This window comes from Nycticebus coucang, chromosome 11 (assembly GCF_027406575.1).
Source record: "Nycticebus coucang isolate mNycCou1 chromosome 11, mNycCou1.pri, whole genome shotgun sequence".
Taxonomy (NCBI): Eukaryota; Metazoa; Chordata; class Mammalia; order Primates; family Lorisidae; genus Nycticebus; species Nycticebus coucang.
In genome coordinates, this window is record NC_069790.1 from 90754802 (window position 1) to 90763993 (window position 9192).

Sequence of the window (9192 nt, forward strand, 5' to 3'; positions counted from 1 at the left end):
ACAGAATTCTGAGTTGTTGAATATTTTTTAAGCACTTTAATGTTGCTATTTCACTGTCCTCTGACTTTTACATTTTTTATAGTAAATATAATTTTTATGAGGCTCTCTGTATTTTGTGAGTCTCTTTGGTTTCCTTCCAGACTTTCTCTATACTTTTGGTGTTTAGAGTTTCAATTTTATAGGTGTAGGGCTTATAATTTGGGTATTCTTCTTGGACTGGGAATCTCTCTGATATTCTTGGCTCTATAGTTTAATGAGTTTTATTATTTTTAAAAAATTCTCAGCCCTTATCTCATTTCATAGCTCTTATGGTATTTTTCACAACAAATTACAAATTGTTATGTAAGCATAATTGAATAATTACACATATTTGATATTGTCTTCCACAAATTTTATTTTTTTAATGTCAGACACATTTTTATTACACAAAAGTTGTCACATAATTGGATATTTCTCTACTTTGTGAACAATTATTCTTACTCTCCACAGAAAGGCTGCTTCTTAACTTTTCATCTGGTGATGGCAAGCGCTAAAAGTCTGATTTTAACAGAATAGTAGTTAAAATGCCTCAGTGATTTAAGTTGAAAGCAGTACACTGGTCCATGGCTCTTGCACCCTGTATCAGAAATGTACAAATGTCTTTTTATTCAAAAATACAAAATAAATTATCTGTAGGCATGGACAATGGATGACGCAGTAAACCATTATATTTGTCAACTGAAACCAGTAACTGATGGTTATAGTGATTCTCTCAAACATCAGCCAGACTTTTCTTCACTTTCTTCAACTGACTTCTCTGAAGTTATTGGTCAGGAGCACTGCCTTGAACTTCCTGTCACAGTTCCTTAATGGTAAAGCACTATTCTGGGAATCAGAACATGCCAACTCCCAAGCCACCCATTGCACCCATTCCAGGGTCCTTCTCTTCTTTAGGAAGTTCTGTGACTACAACTTCTGCTGTAGTTAACAGAGAAGCCACCCCAGCAGCATCCACTAAAGCAGTTCTTACAGCCTTTGTTGGATCAATGATTCCTTTTTCCACCATATTCACAAAATCTCCAATCATAGCATCATAACCAACTTCTGTGGAACTTTGCATTATTTTCTCCACTATTAAAGATCCTTTGACACCTGCATTCTTAGCGATGGTCATTGCAGGAATTTTGAGTGTTCTTTTAATAATTTCCATACCAATGTTTTGATCTTCATTAGCTGGAGTTAATGAGTCCAAGGCTGGAATGCACCGAAGCAGGACACAACCCCCTCCAAGAACAATGCCTTCTTCAACAGCAGCTCTTGTGGCATTGAGGGCATCTGTAACTCTGTATTTCTCTTCATTTACTTCAACATCATTTGCTCCACCAACCTTCAGCACAGCTACTCCATCCATCTGAAAGTTTTTCCAGATGTTCATTCAGTTTTTCCTTTTCATATTCACTAGATGTAATCTCCAACTGCTCAACAATTTCTTGAATACGTTTTTTCAATTTAAGCCTTGTCACCTTTTCCTTTCAAGAGCATGGTATCATCTTTGGTCACAATGACATCTCCAATTTTTCCTAAGTCGTGAGGCTGAACATCTTCACGATTTAGGGTCAACCCCTCTTCTCCGAAGGCTGCACCACTAGTAGCAATAGCCATGTCTTTAACCTGATTCTTTCTATTATCACCAAGACCTGGAGCTTTGACTGTTACAACTTGGAGATCAACTTTTAGCCTATTCAAAAGAGTGCTTAGAGCTTCTCCATCAACATCTTCAGCAATTAGGACCAAGGGCTTACGGTGAGCACTGGCAATTTCAAGAGCAGGTACGATTGACTGAACACTAGAAATTTTCTTTTCACTTACTAGAACATAGGCATCCTGGAATTCACATTTCTGAAATTTTGATGTATTAATAAAGTATGGAGAAATATAGCTTCAATCAAACGTCATGCCTTCAATAATTTCTAATTCATTATACAGTGCTTTTCCATCCTTTACTGTGATGACACCTTTTCTTCCAACCTTTTTCATTGCATCAGAAATGATGCTGCCAATTTCTTTGTCTCCATTTACAAAAACCGTAGCCACCTGAGGGATTTCTTCAGGGGTTATCATGGGTTTAGACTGCTTCTTCAGTCCAGCAATGACAGCATCAATAACTAACATCACACCTCTCCCAATTTCCACTGGATTAGCACCTTTGCTAATCTTTTCAAAGCCTTCCTTGGCAGTAGACCATGCGAACACAGTGGCAATGGTGGTACCATCCCGAGCCTCTTCATTTGTGCTATTGGCAACATCTTGAACAAGTTTAGCTCCAATATTTTTATATTTATCCTTTAAGTCAATTGACTTTGCAACAGTCACACCATCTTTTGTTACTTTGGGACTTTCTCAACTCTGTTCAATAATCACTGTTCTTCCCTTTGGACCCATTGTAACGGCTACAGCATTGGCTAAAAGGTCTATACCTTGAAGCACTAAGGCTCGGGCATCTGCACCAAATTTTACATCTTTGGCATAAGTTCAAGTGAGATGGGGAACCAGTGACCTGGACACTGGTCTTATCTGGCGAAGGCACGGCGTGGCAGGTTGTTGGCGGTGAAATTTTAAATGCAGTTGTTTTTTTTTTTAATACATTTTTAATATGTTTGTTTCTGTTTATGTTTCAGTTTAGGTAATTTCTACTGCTGTATCCTAAAGTCCATTGATTTCTCTGTTGTCTAAGTATCACAGTGAATCTTTCAAAGATGTTCCTATGGGATGTTCATGAGATATTAACCTGAGTTATTTTTCTGACATTTCAATTTTACTTTTTCTTACAGTTTCAGTTTCCCATCTGTGCTTTTCTTCTGTTCATACATATTGTACATCTCTTCTACCAAAGTCTTGAACATGTTCATGATGATTATTATAAATTGTCTATTGAGTAGTTCCACAAATTGAGCTATATCTAAATTTGAAACTGTTAGTGCTTTGTCTCTTGGCATTGGGTCATTTTTTTCTTGCTTTTCTATGTGTTGTTTATTACTTCATTGAAATTAAACATCTTTTTTTTTTTTTTTTTTTTTTGCAGTTTTTGGCCAGAGCTGGGTTTGAACCTGCCACCTCCGGCATATGGGGCCGGTGCCCCACTCCTTTGAGCCACAGACACCGCCCCATCATTTTTTGGAATGAAGAGACTACAGTAGTCTTTTTCAATTCTGGCCTTGGAAGTGGCTCCTTCTCTTAGGGCTTTACCATGGGGACATTGCATTAATGTAGTCATAAGTTGATCTAAATTTCAATGTTGCTATTCTTTAGGTTATTTTGTTGTACCACTAGCATTGTAATTTATTTAGTGTTAACTAGTGCGTGAGGTGTGGCCTGGGCAGTTGAAGTCTTTTTCTCATTCTTTCGACCCTCAGCTTTGGGTCTTTTCTCACTGTTTTCCCAGAGAAAATGTGTCTCCATGCTTTCCTTCCTCCCCCAATAGAAGACTGTTTATGCCGCAAGTGGCCACCTGTGTCAGTGTGGGAACATTCTCTGTTTTTCTGGTCCACACTCATGCAGAAATTGTCACTGAGTCCCTAGATCTTTGGAATGGGGCTTTCTCTATTTCACTTAACTGTAAAGGCTCTTTTGTGGCATAGAAAAGGGTGCAGCCATGACCCTTTCTCATTTGTACAAGGTATGTTACCTTCTTTTCTCCCAGCTACCGGGAGTCTCGCCCTTTGTCTCAGGATACAGCAGATTTGTTTCCCTTTTCATAGCAGTTTACCATTGTTTTTGTTGTTTGTTTGTTTGTTTATCCTGTGGAAGTAATAATTTAGGAGGAGTTTTAGCAAGGCTTTCTACTTTTTCTGAAGTAGTGAGCACTCCCTTTCCCCAGTCCAGCAACACTGACGGATGTTTCCTCCATTATCCACCCACCCACTTTCTTTCTCCTGAGTACTCAATGGTGTTTCTTGAAGAAGAGACTGGGATTGGGTTAATAACTACTGATACATGTACAGGTGCAAGTGTTTTTACACTGTCACACTAATCTGCATTTGACCTTCGACAATCTGTAAGAAAATACCTGAATTCTTGATTGCTGGCGTAGAAGACTGGTTTTCATCCCTTTATTTGCTCTACATGAGTTTGTGTCCATGTGCTGTCTTCCTTTGCAAGTGCCTGTGTTTCCATAGACATTAATTTACATAGCTGACCTGCAACCTCAGCTCTCAGACCGGTTCCCCCAAATCTTAGGGTTTTGTAGATTATCCATCTTTGTCTATTTTTATATTGGGAGCAATATCTCCCACTTTGTACATTTTAAGCAAAAGCCAGGAATCTGTACCTGCCTTTTAGTATTATTTTGCTTCTGTCTCTCAAACTTCACTGTGGAACCCTGATATCAGATTAACATCACCACAGTGTTCACCCCAAACTCTGAGAAACCACACTTATTCCAAATGAGAAGTATGGAAGTGGATGATCTGATAATCTTAACTCACCAACATTCAAAATTGATTCCCAAATTCTTGTCATACCCTTATCTTTAGTACTTAACTTGCCTTATCCATCATCACAAACTAAATCTATTTAAAAGTACATCGTTGGGCATTTTACAATATTCTATAGCCTACCGTCGGTCTTTTTTCCTGTAACCACGGGTGATTTGTGATATTGCCTTCAAAACCCCATCACAGAGACCCACACTGGATTAAGGCAACCAAAAGCTTATCCATTCTCTTACTCAAAAAAAAAAAAATAATAATTCACTATTCACAGTATCTGGTAATTTTTCTACTTCTGTTTTTGCATGAGCTGCCTCATACTATGTCAGGTTTATGTCATCAAAAATGAGCCTGGAGACAATGTTAACATTCAGGTCTTTTGAATGTCTGGAGGATAGAAAAATGGATGTGAAAATCATTTAAAATTCACCACCATCTTTAATTAGACTTGTTTAACCTTGCAGGCTCAACAAATGAGGGTAACTAGATCCATTGAGCTTTTTCTAGTGCTTCTGATATGATCCTTGGTATTGACTGAAGGGCTCCACACAGACTGAGAATTGATGAGGCGTGTGACGTGGGTGTACTTGTGACACCAGGGAAGCTATGACCTCTTCTGCAATAAAAATACATAAAGGTTATAAGGAAAGTTTTTCTAGCTTCTTGGAGAAATGTATTATAGATTTGCCTAGACTTTTCCATGTCTTAATAGTTATATCTTTGAAAGCAAAATTATATGACATAGGCAGAAGTTTAGTTCTCATCAGAACAAAATTCACTATCAGCTTCTGCTACTTTGCATTTGATTATCTGCTTATTTTCTCTGATTAAAAGTGATTCATATGTTGAAATTGAACACAAAGGAAATCTTAGAGCAAGGGCATGATATTTGGCAAATGTTAAAACTTCTGTTCTGTAGATGGAGATTATTCTTCCTTAAAAGCATCTGCAAACATAAAGATTTATTGCTAGTTCTGTACAAATCAGAAATGTTTAAAACATGCTCACTTAATCACAAGACGTTAAGTGTCTCTGCATTGATGCTTACAAAAGTACTGTAAAGTCACATTACCAAGGAATATTAAGGCACATTCAATATGCTCCTCTAGTTGGAATTACTTTATAATGACATAGTATTTATTTCAGGCATTTTATCAAGGTTCGAATAGTACATTAGTGATACATAACTTTCTGTGTCCTTGCAAAAATTAGAATTTAGAGTAAAATCTCATTACAGACATCAGTGTTTCAGAATTTGCCAAAATTTAGACAAGCTTTAAAATGAGATTTAAACTCATACTGCCTATAAAAAAGTGCTTGATACACAAATACACTCTATGATAATGATTAATCTACTTAGGATGACATTCTGTAAACACCCTCAATTTCTTCAGAAAGCCAGATTTATTCTAAAGTAATCTGCCTGCTTGCAGATTATTTTTATACACTAATTAAGCTCACTTTTAAAGACTTATGACATTCTTTTAATCCAGTTTTGGAGATAATTGGTAATGTAATATAATCAAGTTGTTCTTTTTTCCCTTTAGAGTATACCACATCATAGCCTTCTTGTAATGTAGATGTTTCTTACAAACTGATCACAATTAATGAGTTGCAATTATATGTTATTAAAAATAGATTTTTTAAAATGTTAAACATGGGATACTTTGTAGGAACATGTAATTTCTCTCCCCATGTTATAACCAAGTTATAAGACTACTAAGTTATAAGAATTCTTTAGTTCCTTATAGCCCTTACTGTTTTTGTGGAGTCCTTTTCAGTGGTTTTCAATCTCATTATTATATATGCTCTTCTGGGTAAAATTTCCATTATCCATTGTCTTCATTGCAATAGATTCAAGTAATGGGAAAGCAGATGTTTCCGTAGGATCATGGGTTTACCATACCTTCTGTTTTTGATTTCACATTCAGTGACATTAATATTTCTGGCCTCTTTTCTCAATCAATTAATCATGCGATTGGCAAGGACAGCAAAGGTTCTCCATATATCACCCCTTCTTATTTTTAGTAATAAAAATATAAAATTTATCCTAAGCATCAATATACCCAGCTAAAAGACTATATTTACCAGTTTTCATTGTAGCTAGCTGTGGCCATGTGACTAAGTTTTCACCGATGAGATCAAAGTGTTGCATGGCAATTTAGGGAGTCTCTTAAGAAGGAAAGGTGGATTCTCTCTTTCGCTTCTCCATCCTGCTGGCTGAATGCAGATGAGATGGTGCTTCTGAGGTAGCCTTGCAACATGAGGTGACCTGGTCAAGACAGCAGAACAGCAGATTAAACAGCACCATTCCACACATGAAACATAGACCTCCAAACTATTATGATGTAGGTTCTGTCTTGTTTAGTCTTGGTATTTTGGATGTTTCTGTGCCAAGAAGCCAAACATAAACTAACTGATGCTCTGCCTTTGAGAGAAGTTGTAGAGCATGCTTGGCTCAGCCCTTCCTCTCTCTGTCCCACATCTTTAGATTTGTCTGCCCACAGAGTGGCTGATTTCAGAACCGATTGCTCCAGGGTAGCTTGCAGATGTCAACTGGGTTGGAAACCAGGAGTAAATCTATATAATTATGTAGCAAAGGAATGGGAAGTTTGTTTGCCTGTAGATCTAAAAGCAGCTTCTGCAAGCAGCTTCGTCATTAATAAAGTTTACATTTTTATTTCCATCTGGCTGACTTTGTACATCACTGGCACAGTGATCATTGGGAATTAATAAAAATAACTGTATAACTATATACGGTAGTGTACAAATGTTTAACAACTGACTCTCAGGGAAAAATAGCCTCAATTTATAGAGTTTGTTGATTTTAGTGGTTGAAATAATCCTCTCCTGGCCAATTTCAAGCTATAAATGTACCATCCCTGAACAAATTGCAACAGAGAGGTGTAGTAGCGCACTATGCTATGCTATTTCTGCCACACAGGTGTTCTCAAGCACATGTGAATTTGTAACATGGAACCATCAGGAAATGATGAGTTTTCACTATGAACATCATTCTTATTATTTGCAAATATACATTTATATAATTTAAGTTTTAATAATAGCTGTGTTTAATAAGAGTATTTCAAAATGTCTGAATTTAATAATTACCTCATGAGTGAGTATACACAGGCTCTTATGCTTGAAACACCACTTGAATGAGCACATATATTCACACGGAAATTAGAATGATCATTATTCATGAAATTCGACATCTAAACCCTGCATTTGTAATAAATTATTTTACTTCTTTAATAAAAATTTATAATATTTTGTTTCCAGATTTCAATTACCTTAATACTAGTCAAAAGCTAGCTAATTCATGCCCTGTGTAGGCAAGTTGCATAGAATTTTCTATTATTTTTCTACATGAACAAAGTAGAATGATTTTCTTTATTCTATTTTCTACATTTTCTATTTTCTTTCTTGGGTATTACACTCCCTGTGTTCACTGATTACTCTTAATATCTTTCTAAAGTAATTTCACGTATTCACTGTATAAATACAGAGTTTCAGAGATGAAGGAAAATAAGACTGCTCACATTAGTTTGTGATTGTTAAGACATCTGTTTTATTAAGTTATAATTATTTATATTTTAATTCTTGATGAGCAGGCACTATTGTTTCAGTTATTTTTATATTTTCAACATTCCCATTTTGTTCAAATTTTTTAGAAGTTGATCACTGAAAAGTGAAATTTTTATTCCTTTAAGGAAAGAAGTGTTGCTATTCTCAGTCTTCTCAAGTTTTCTAATTTTAGTGCAGCTCACTTTCCTTATATGTAACATGTATGTGGAGAGTGACACATTAACTGAGATGACTTATATAAAGCATTAGAATAATTATTGGTACATCTCAAGATCTCTCTTGATAATTCTCCCTTGTACCTACTTTAGTGCCAAATTTGCAGTTTGGTTAGTAAAGAAATGTTAGAGTTCAGGAAAAGAGCTTACTTAAGAGAGGAATTATTAAGCAGTGACCACTTTGGAATCATATCCAAGCAGAATCAAATAAATGTCAAAAGAATGAGGGGTTTGAACGCAAGTTCATGACAGAAGAAAGTAAATGATCAGTGAACCAAGGAAAGGTTTCTTTTACATTCAAAGTCTAGACATGTGTGGAAGGATCAAGAGGCCAACTGTGCCTGGTGCCTAAGAGATGAGCAGAGACTTGAGAGTTATAAAGGGCCAAGTTAGGACATGGTCTCTGCCACTTACAGTTGCAAAGGAAAAGAAACAATTTCTCCTGAACTCTTAGGGCAGACACTAATACCTAAAACTATCAGAGAAACTTTTTAGCAACTAACATGAATATAAATGAGAAAAATCTAACTTATAGTGAATGTGGGTATTCATATATCCTCAATTATCCTAAGAATTTGGATGTTCATGTTCCAAACACATTCTTGATTCCCTGACTAACCATAAGATTTCTCAGCTAATATTTAAAGCTGTCAGAGTACACCTGACTTCATTTGTTATACATTTTCCTCTCAAGACCTTAGTATGTGAATAACATACAAATACTTAGGCTATTTTAGGTATGTGTTGTACAATATATGGTTATGTTGTAGGAGACAGCTGTGTCAGCATCATGAGAAAAACGCATTTCATATTAAGTCATTTTTGTTGAGATGAATTATCACTCTATGTATAATTGAGTTTCTAAAATGGAAAACATTATCTAGAGATTAAGTTGATGCTCAGAGAGAGGCTTATTCAATATC

General features: G+C 36.0%; 1 pseudogene across 1 annotated transcript; it reads right to left on the reverse strand.

Annotated features, from left to right (window-relative positions):
• Positions 1 to 871: 871 nt before the first annotated feature.
• On the reverse strand, positions 872 to 4084 carry LOC128598355 (60 kDa heat shock protein, mitochondrial-like; annotated as a pseudogene). The gene is made up of 2 exons (XR_008383617.1): positions 4046 to 4084; positions 872 to 2553 (listed from the first exon to the last, which is right to left on the reverse strand). The product of XR_008383617.1 is annotated as a 60 kDa heat shock protein, mitochondrial-like (transcript).
• Positions 4085 to 9192: the final 5108 nt, after the last annotated feature.